Source organism: Phodopus roborovskii, unplaced genomic scaffold (assembly GCF_943737965.1).
Source record: "Phodopus roborovskii unplaced genomic scaffold, PHOROB, whole genome shotgun sequence".
NCBI lineage: Eukaryota > Metazoa > Chordata > Mammalia > Rodentia > Cricetidae > Phodopus > Phodopus roborovskii.
The window spans coordinates 10,597,002-10,608,458 of NW_026126525.1; positions in this window are offsets into that span (position 1 = coordinate 10,597,002).

The following is an 11,457-nucleotide window of genomic DNA, read 5'->3' on the forward strand; positions in this document are numbered from 1 at the left end:
TAAGGACACACCCCCTTGGCTCAGGAGAGAGTTCATTGGTAGAACATTTGTCTACAATGCACAAGACTGTGGGTATGACCCACAGCAAATTACAAACAAGTGTACAAATACACACCCAACTGCAGAGCCTCAACCTTTCTTCCAGGCACGCATGTGTTTCTGGTGGGATTGAAAATTGAACCCAGGGAATGCCACAGGCTGTTTTGTGTAACTTTCTCTGTTACTGTGATAAAAATGGAACAAACCAAACATAGGGAGAGAAGGGTCTATTGACCTCATAGCTTACCATTCATCATGAAGGGAAGTCAGCTGAGGAGCTCAAAGCAGAAACTGAGGCCCAACCGATGGATAGAGGACTGCTCATTTCTGTCTTACTTTCTCCTCTTCCCCAGGAGCATCTGCCCATGTGGACACTGCCCAACCAAGAATAGTCTCAGCCCTTCATTAATCAAGAAAATGCCCCATTGTTACAGGTGGGTTTCTTTTTCTTTCTTCCCTCCTCCCCCCTCCTTCTTTCAGTTTTTTTTGTTGTTGTTTGTTTGTTTGTTTGTTTGTTTTTAAAGACAGGGTTTTCCTGTGAACCCTGGCTGTCCTGGAATTTACTGTGTAGACCTGGCTGGCCTTGAACTTAAAGAGACCCACCTACCACTGTTTCCTGAGTGCATGAATTTAAGGTGTGAGTCACCACATCCAGCAAAGGTTCCCTTTTAACCTAAAAGCCTAAAACTAACCAGCACTGTGCAATGCCAGTGTTTACCTTTCCTTTTACATGACATGCCACTAAACTGACTGGGCAGGTTGAGCTTCAGTCCCCATGCTTAGGCATCCAGGGTAGCTGGAGTTAGGAACCTGTGCACCAGGTACAGACCAAATGATCTTATTTCCTTGGCACACATCTTCAATTTTTATGATTTTTTGGGACAGTGTTCAACTGTGTGTTCCAGTTTGGCCTAGTTAGACTCACTAAGCAGCCTGAGCTGGACTTAAACTTGCTAGTAGATGATAATCATTAAATCTTGACATTCTTGCCTCAGCCCCAAGAGCTGGGATTCTAGATATGTGACATGTGCTACCATAACTGTTTCCTGATAGATTTTTTAACTTGGACATCATGGAGATCAGTATGGACACTGTCCTTACTCCACAGTGTACAAAAAAAGATGATGAACAACACTGAGTACTCCACCCCCCTTACACAGAAAGAGAGAGAGAGAGAGAGAGAGAGTTACAGGTGATTAAAAACTGCTGAGAGGATGCTGAGCTTGAGTCTGAACTTAGACCACTCTGGCATCCTGACATAAGAAAGCCATGGCAGATATGGAACCTGAAATGGCCATTTCTGTAGCTTGGCAAGACTTCCTGTGGAGGGATTAGAACACCAACCCAGCCACATGACTTTCAACCTACAATTTGTCCTGTCTGTAAGATGTGCTGGAGTATAGGACACATCTGAGATGCTTCATCTAGCAACTGATGGACAGAGATGTACAGAACCACAACCAAATATTACACAGACCTCAGGAATCCTGCTGAAGAGAGGAAGAATTGTAGGAGCCAGATGGGTCAAGGATATCATGAGAAAACCCCCATAACCAACTAACCTAGGCCCATAGGAGCTCAGAGTCTGGATGGACAGCAAGGGAGGTTACACAGGACTGACCTAGGCCCTCTGCATGTATGTGACAGTTGTGTAGCTTGGTCTTCTTGTGGGATTTCACAGTTGCAGCAGGAGCAATTGACTCTTGCTGGCTTTGTACCCTCATCCTCATACAGGGTTGCCTCAGCCAGCCTTCATCTTGATGGGTATCACTGGGAGACCAACCCTCCACTCAATAGAAATGGAGGAGTAGATGGGGGCTGGGGATAGGCAGAGAGATGGGGAGGAACTGGGAGGGAGATTAAAACTGCTGGGAGTGACAATTTGTCTTTCCTAGGGATACGAACCTTCATGGTTAACCAAGAAAAAGCCTTAAAAGTGTACACACATACAATACTAGATAGACGTAAGATTGAATTTATGTATTATTTGCGTATAAATAAATCTATAGCAATTAAGGATAAGACTACAAAATTGAAACTGACATGGAAGGGAAGAACAGGGAGGAATTGTAGGGAACAGAGAAATGGTGTAATTATACTTTTATTTCAAAAAGTATCTTTGATCCCTGAGTGCCTTCATTTTACAGCAGGAGTTCATTCCATCTGTGTTCAAATGCCAAAAGTTTCCCCATAATATGTGTAATTTTTTCCCATTAAATCTTCTCCTTTGCTCTGACCTGCAGCTGCCAGACACATCCTGCCACCGAATCCCCCAGAGGGACCTGGAGGCAGAATAAAGGACCAATATCTCATGCCATTCCTGCCCTTCCCCTTCACCCTCTGCTAGAAAAGACTGGAATAGACCCCACCTGTATCCACTGGAAGAAGATATGGGAAAGTGACAGTACAAGAACATATCTAACAACAGAAAGTCTTATATGACACCACCAGAGAAAGAAAGAATATTAAGAGCAGTGAGGGAAAAAGGCCAAGTAACAAAAACCTATCAGAATTACACCTGACTTCTCCATGGAAACTCTCAAGGCCAGAAGGTCCTGGATAGATGTGCTGCAAACACTAAGAAACCACGGATGCCCACCCAGGCTACTATACCCAACAAAATTCTCAATCACTATAGATGGAGAAAACAAGATACTCCATGATAGAACTATATTTACACAATACATATTCACAGATCCAGCCCTACCAAAAGTTCTGAAGGGAATCTCCAATCCAAGGAAGTTAACTACACTCACAAAAACATAGGCAATAGGTAATCCCACTTTACCAGAAGTCAAAAGAAAAAGCAGGGTAAATCCACCAGCACCAATAAATCCAAAACAAACAAGAATTAACAATCAATGATCTGCATGGCAGTGGCATCACACACCTTTAATCCCAGTACTCGGGAGGCAGAGGCAGGCACATCTCTGTGAGTTCGATACTAGCCTGGTCTACAAGTGTTAGTTCCAGAACAGTCTCCACAGCCACAGAGAAACCCTGTCTCGAAAAAACAAAACAAACAAACAAAACAAAAAACAAAAAAACCAATCAATGGTCTTTAATTTCCTTCGGTATTAATGGTCTTAACTCGCCTATAAGAAGACTCAGGCTAAGATAAGGGATACGAAGAATCCATCCTTCTGCTACATACAAGAAACACATCTCACTTCAAAGGCGGATGCTACCTCAGAGTAAAGGGTTGAGAAAAGATCTTCCAATCAAATGGACCCAAGAAACAAGCTGGTAACTATCCTAATATCTAACAAATTAGACTTCAAACAGGACCACCAGACAGAAATGTAACAAAGAAACAAAAGAGCAGAAGTTATGATCCAATTGGGTTTAACAGACGTCTATAGAACATTCCATCCAAACACATCTAGCCTTCTCTAAAATCGATCACATTACCAGGCAACATAGCAATTGCACCGTTCCCGAGTCAAGGAAGAAATACAGAAATTAAAGACTTCCTACAATTCAATGAGAAAAAAAGACACAACGTACTCACACTTATGGAACACTTTGAAAGCAGTGCTAAGAGAGAAACTTCATAGCACTAAGTGCCCACATGAAGAAACTGAACAGCACAATTGAAAGCTCTAGATCAAAAAGAAGAAAACTCACCCAGGAGGAGTAGATGACAGGAAATAATCAAATTGAGGGCAGAAATCAATAAAGAAACAAAGGAAACAATACAAAGAATCAATGTAACAAAGAGTTGGTTCTTCAAGAAAATCAACAAGATAGACAAATCTTTATCCAAACTAACCAAAAGGCAGAGAGAGAAAATGCAAATTAACAAAATCAGAAACAAAAAGGTAACAACGGACAATGAGGAAATCCAGAGGATCTTCAGGTCATATTTTGAAAACGTGTACTCCATAATATTAGAAAATTTAAAGGAAATGGACAATTTTCTGGATAGATATCACTTACCAAAATTAAACCAAGAACAGAGAAGTAATATAAATAGACCTATAACCCCTAATGAAATAGAAGCAGTCATCAAAAGTCTACCAAAAAAAAAAAAAAAAATCCCTGAGCCAGATGGCTTCACTGCAGAATTCTACCAGAAATTCAAAGAAGAGCTAATACCAATACTCCTCAAATTGTTCCACACAATAGAAGCATAATGGTCATTACCAAACTACTTTTATTTACAATTACCTGGGTAGTCAAGCTACTCAAAGACACACCTAAGAAAGAGAAATATAGACCAATATCCCTCATGAACGTCAATGCAAAAATACTCAACAAAATACTGGCAAATTTAATCCAAGAACACATCAGAGAAATCATCCACCATGATTCATCCCAGGGATGCAGGATGGTTCAACATACAAAAATCTATCAATGTAATCTACCATATAAGCAAACTGAAAAAGAAAAGCCATATAATCATCTCACTAGATGGTGAAAAAGCCTTTGACAAAATCTAATACCCCTTCATGATAAAGGTACTGAAGAGATCAGGGATAACAGGAACATACTTAAACATAATAAAAGTAATATACAGTAAACCAACAGCCAACATCAAACTAAATGAAGAGAAACTTAATGTGATTCCTCTAAAGCCAGGAAAAAGACAAGGCTTCCCTCTCTCTCCATATCTCTTCAATATTGTACTTGAAGTTCTAGCTAGAACAGTATGGACAACAAAAGGAGATGAAGGAGATAAAAATTGGAAAGGAATAAGTCAAATTGTCACTATTTGCAGATGATATGATAGTTCACATAAGTGACCTCAAAAACTCTACCAGGGAACTCCTACAGTTGATAAAAATCTTCAGCAAAGCGGCAGGATACAAGATTAACTAAAAATATCAGTAGCCTTATTGTATATAGATGAAAAAAATGGCTGAAAAGATATCAGAGAAACATCATCATCCTTTACAATAGCAACAGACAACATAAAGTATCTTGGGATAAGCTAACCAAACAAGTGAAAGACCTATATAGCAAGAACTTTGTGACTTTAAAGAGAGAAATTAAGGAAGATACCATAAAATTGAAAGATCTCCCATGATCTTGGGTAGGTAGGATCAACATAGTAAAAATGGCAATCTTGCCAAAAGCAATCTACAGATTCAGTGCAATCCCCATCAAAATCCCAGCACAATTCTTCACAGACATTGAAAGGTCAATACTCAACTTTATATGACAAAAGACCCATGATAGTCAATAAAATCCTGTACAATAAAGGAACTTCTGGAGGCATCACTATCCCTGACTTCAAGCTCTACTATAGAGCTGTAGTCCTGAAAACACCTTGGTATTGGTTGTAGGAGTTCCCTGGTAGAGTTTATTGGGTCGCTTATGTAAACTATCATATCATCTGCAAATAGAGACAGTTTGACTTCTTCTTTTCCAATTTGGATCCCCTTGATCTCCTTTTGTTGTCTTATAGCATTAGCTGAAACTTCTAGTACGATATTGAAGAGATATGGAGAGAGAGGACAGCCTTGTCTTGTTCCTGATTTTAGAGGAATTGGCTTAAGTTTCTCTCCATTCAGTTTGATGTTGGCAGTTGGTTTGCTGTATATTGCTCTTATTATGTTTAGGTATGTTCCTGTTATCCCTGACCTCTCCAATACCTTTATCATGAAAGGGTGTTGAATTTTGTCGAAGGCTTTTTCCGCATCTAGGGAGATAATCATATGGTTTTTCTCTTTCTGTTTGTTTATATGGTGGATCACGTTGATAGATTTTCGTATGTTAAACCATCCCTGCATTCCAGGTATGAAGCCTACTTGGTCATGGTGGATGATTTCTCTGATGTATTCTTGAATTCGGTTTGCCAGTATTTTATTGAGTATTTTTGCATCGATGTTCATCAGGGATATTGGTCTGTAGTTTTCTTTCTTAGTTGTGCCTTTGTGAGGTTTGGGTACCAAAGTTATTGTGGCCTCATAAAAAGAGTTTGGCAATGAACCTTCTTTTTCTATCTTCTGGAACAGTTTGAGGAGTAGTGGTATTAGTTCTTCCTTGAATGTCTGGTAGAATTCTGCGCTGAATCCATCTGGCCCTGAACTTTTTTGGTTGGAAGGCTTTCGATGACCGCTTCTATTTCATTGCGGGTTATAGGTCTATTTAAGTTGTTTGTCTGTTCTTGATTTAATTTTGGTAAGTGATAGTTATCCAGAGACTTGTCCATTTCCTTTGAAGTTTCAATTTTTGTGGAATACAGATTTTCAAAGAATGACCTGAAAATTGTCTGGATTTCCTCTGCGTCTGTTGTTATGTTCCCCATTTTGTTTCTGATTTTGTTAATTTTCATGTTCTGTCTCTGCTTTTTTCGTTAATTTGGATAAAGGTTTGTCTATATTGTTGATTTTCTCAAAAAACCAACTCTTTGTTGCATTGATTTTTTGTATTGTTTTCCTGGTTTCTATTTTGTTGATTTCAGCCCTCAAGTTGATTATTTCCTGGCGTCTACTCCTGCGGGGTGAATTTGCTTCTCTCTGTTCTAAGGTTTTCAGTTGGGCTGTTAATTCTCTTATGTGACTATCCTCTGTTTTCTTCATATGTATGGGCACTTTAGTGCAATGAACTTCCCTCGTAGCACTGCTTTCAAGGTGGCCCAGAAGTTCGGGTATGTTGTATCCTCATTCTCGTTGAATATTAGAAAGTCTTTAATTTCTTTCTTTATTTCTTCTTTGACCCAGGAGTGGTGCAATTGCACATTGTTCAGTTTCCATGAGTTTGCAGGTTTTCTGCTATTTGTGTTGTTGTTGAATTCCAATTTTAAAGCATGGTGGTCCGATAAGATACAGGGGACTATTCCTATTCTCTTGTATCTGTTGAGGTTTGTTATGTCACCTAGTATGTGGTCGATTTTAGAGAAGGTTCCATGTGGAGCAGAGAAGAAGGTATATTCTTTTGTCATTGGATGGAATGTTCTATAGATGTCTGTTAACCCCAGTTGAGATATAACTTCTGTTAATTCTTTTGTTTCTTTGTTGAGTTTCTGATTTGTGGTCCTGTCTAGTGTTGAGAGTGGTGTATTGAAGTCTCCCACTATAAGTGTGTGAGGTTTTATATGAGCTTTGAGTGTTTCTTTTACGAATGTGGGTGACTTTGTATTAGGGGCATAGATGTTCAGAACTGAGACTTTGTGTTGATGGATTTCTCCTGAGATGAATATGAAATGACCGACTTCATCTCTTTTTGACTAATTTTGGTTTGAAGTCTAACTTGTTAGATATTAGGATAGCTACGCCTGCTTGCTTCTTATTTCCATTTGATTGGAAAATCTTTTACCAACCCTTTACCCTGAGGTAATATCTATCTTTGAAGCTAAGATGTGTTTCTTGTATGCAGCAGAAGGATGGATTCTGTCTTCGTATCCATTCTGTTAGCCTGTGTCTTTTTATAGGTGAGTTAAGACCATTAATGTTGAGGGTGAGTAAGGACCATTGATTGTTGATGCTTGTTTGATTTAGGTTTGTTGTTGGCAGTGGTATTGTGAATATATTTGTTCTGCTTCACCCTAGGTTTCTGGTGTAGTTGGATTATCTGTTGCCTACATTTTTGTGGGCGTAGTTACCTTCCTTGGGTTGGAGTTTTCCTTCCAATACTTTCTGTAGGGCTGGATTTGAAGATACATTTTGGGAAAATCTGGTTTTGTCATTAAATATCTTGTTCTCTCCATCTATGTTGATTGAGAGTTTTGCTGGATATAGTAGCCTAGGCTGGCATCCGTGTTCTCTTAATACTTGTAGAACATCTATCCAGGACCTTCTGGCCTTGAGGGTTTCCATGGAGAAGTCAGGTGTAATTTTGATAGGTCTGCCTTTATATGTTACCTGTCCTTTTTCCTTCGCTGCTCTTAATATTCTTTCTTTATTCTGTATGCTAGGTGTTTTGATTATTATATGTCGAGGGGTCTTTTTCTTTGGCCCAGCCTATTTGGGGTTCGGTATGCTTCTTGTACTTTCATGGGCATGTCCTTCTTCAGATGTGGAAAGTTTTCCTCGATGATTTTGTTGAATATGTTTTCAGCACCTTTGAGCTGGGTTTCCTCACCTTCGTCTATGCCTATTATTCTTCCGTTTGGCCTTTTCTTGGTGTCCCACATTTCCTGGATGTTTTGTGTTAAGGATTTGTTGGATTTATGATTTTCTTTGGTCGATGAATCTATTTCTTCTAGTTTATCTTCTGCGCCTGAGATTCTCTCTTCCATCTCTTGAATTCTGTTGGTTATGCTTGTGTCCTTACTTGCCGATTTTTTGCCCAGCTTTTCAATTTCCAGCATTCCTTCCATTTGTGTTGCCTTTATTTTCTCAATTTCAGTTTTCAAGTCTTGAACCATTTCCTTCACCTAGTTAATTGTTTTTTCTTGGCTTTCTGTACTTTCCTTAAGGAATTTGTTCATTTCTTCCACTTTTCTGTTTGTTTTTTTCTCCATTTCTTTAAGGGATTTTCTCACATCTTCTTTGAGGGACTCTATCGTTTTTATGATGGTAATTGTTAAGTCGTACCCTTCTGCTTCCTCTGCTTTGTTGTTGTGTTCCATTCTAGTTGGTGTAGATTCCCTAGATTCTGGTGGTGTCATGTTTGTCTTTCTGTTGTTAGGTGTTCTCTTGTATTACCTTCTTCCCATAGTTTCTTCCAATAGGTGTTGGTGGTGTCTCTTCCCTCTCTCTATGGTCCTTCCCTGATGGGCTTATGCGGGTCTGAGATTCAATATCTGTAGCTCTGTGTGGTCCAAGCTCTCTAGGAGGTTTCTCCACAGACAGGGATCCAGGGATGGGGTCAAGGATGAGGATCCAGAAGAAGATGCCAGCAGGTACTCACAGTGGTCCTCTGGCCAATAGCTCTGGCCAATAGCTCTGGCCAATAGCTGGCAGAAGAGGACGAGGGCTGAGCTGGAACTTGAGAAGGTTTTGCAGAGTAGTGGGATCTCACTGGAAACTGGTGCTCTCCAGCTGAGACCTCGTTCTTTGGCAGAGGCCAGGATTTAGGGGTCAAGGATCTTGCCCGCAGGAACTCCGAGTGGACCCACAGAGATAAGCGGATCTCTGGGAGGGGCCCGGGACACCAGCAGAGGACTGGAGGCGGGGTCAGAGTCCAAGCAGGTGGAAATTACAGGTGGTCCCACGCGTGGATAGTCTGGTCTCCTTTGTTCAGAGTTGCTCCGAGAAGTCTCCGAAGTAGGGTGGACTGTTGCCTCCACCCTCTGTCCCAGTGCTCAACCAGAGCAGCAGGACTGTGGGTGGGGTAGGGCACAGGGTAGGGGGGGTAGGCTGGCGGTGGGGATGGGTGGGGTGTATCAGAGCTCCAAGGGTGCTCTCGATGGGGACCTGAGACAGGAGCAGCAGGATCAGGGGCCAACCCAGGGAGTTCAGGCCGGGGAGGGGGGAAAAGAGGTTGTAGGGGACAGGCAGCCCTGATTGGGCCCAGACTCACCTCTGGCCAATAGCCTGCAGAAGAGGACCAGGACTGAGCTGGAACTTGAGAAGGTTTTGCAGGGTAGTGGGTTCTCACTGGAAACTGGCGCTCTCCAGCTGAGACCTCGTTCTTTGGCAGAGGCCAGGATTTGGGGGTCAAGGATCTTGCCCGCAGGAACGCCAAGTGGACTTGCAGAGATCTATAACTCCTTTCATTGGAATGATTACAAGAGCTAAGCCTGGGCACCAGAGACTTCATTACATGGGAAACAATTTTTAATGGTGTGACAGTCATGGCATCTAGTTTTAAGAAGTATTGAATCATATTTACTGACTTGGAAACTGTTGATGAGAGTTTGGTGGGGGAAACATATTGAACTTGTACAATCACAATCCTGGCAGAGCCATATTTGTTGGGGATGTCAAAGTCATAATGCCAGCACAGCTGCTTGACAAAAATCCAGCAAAGCTGAGCCACAAGATGGCTGTGGGGCCATCTTTGGTTTTTATCTCCACCTGGTGCATATTTGGGGGACTTTGAATATTTGTATAATTTGGGGATACTGGAATGATGGAAAATTTCTCATGAATCATTTATTCCTTCTCCCAGGATTACTGTGTCTAAGCTTCACAGGACAGTCCTGAAGATACCACCACTCCCGCTTTTAGGGAGATGTCCTTATCTACTTGAAGGTCTTCCTTATGCCTCGGGGGTTGGGACACACATACAGAGGCCAGGTCTCTTTGTGAGGCTCTGAGACGTTCTTGAAACATCTGTCCTTGTGTGCACTCAGAAACAAGATATTCAAAACGAAGTCAACTTGTTTTTCCTTCTTCAATACCCTTTATATATGTAGGCTGACAACAGAAGGTGTAATCCAGATTAAAGACTGACCCTTTTGTTTGCTTGACTGATTTTTGGTTTTGGGTTTTTCTTTTCCTATTATTATTTTTTTTCTTAATTTACATATCGATCCCAGTTCCCTCTCCCTCCCTCCTTCCTTCTCTCCCATGCCCTCTGATCCTCCTCCCATCCCATTCCCATCCCCCAATCCACAGGGAGTTTGATGCCTTCCAGGAGGGATCAACAAAATCTGTGAAGTCATTTGGAGTAGGGACTAGGCCCTCCCTCCTGTCTCTAGGCTAAGGCAGTTATCCCTCCATGGGGAATGTGCCCCCAAAGTCCTTTTGTGCACCAGGGATACATCCTGGTTCCACTCTAAGAGGTCCCTTAGTCTGCCCAGGCCTTCTAACTGAGACCCATGTTGAGGGGGCTCTGAGTCGGTCCAATGCTGGTTTCCCAACTTTAAAAAGGACTTCAAGATTCAGTGGGCTAGAGGAGTTGGCCACAGATCAGATAGCAAGCCTCTTCCCACAATACACTCAGGTAACTGTGGCATATACGGCAACAAAGTTAGATAGGCTGGAGTTACTTCTGCCCTACATAGGGACTCATGGATAAACATTGGCAAGGAAGATGCCACTACACCACCCCTGATAGATAACCTCTTCTACATACATGCTTCGGTTTTGAGCATGTTGGATTAAACTTGCAATCCTCCTGCCTCATCTTTTCATGCCACCACACATGGTTCAAAACCAATGTCTTAAGTGTGTTCATATGAGGAAAAAAAGTAATAATACTCTGTGTGTCACCTTAGTCCATGTGCCAGCCTTAGAGACAGCCTGAAGGTCCAGTCTGTGTGCCTCAGCATTTGGTCACTGTGTGAACACAGTGAACCAGTTTGGCAGAGCACTGTCTCCAAGAGGCCTCACAGTGGCCACACCCAGGGAGCCAGCTTCTACACTGGCTCCTTTGGGGCTTTTTGTTGCTGTGGAGACAGTCTGTCTTGTGCTCCTGTCTGCTCTTAAACTCAAAAATAGCTGAATCTCAATCTCAAACTCCAGTTTCTGGAAGGCATTAATTTTAAGATTGTTTCCAATCACTTCTGTCCCTGTTTCTAATTCCTTCTACAGGAAGATCTTAGTGTTTTATAGACATTGGACAAAAGCTGTGATAAGGAAA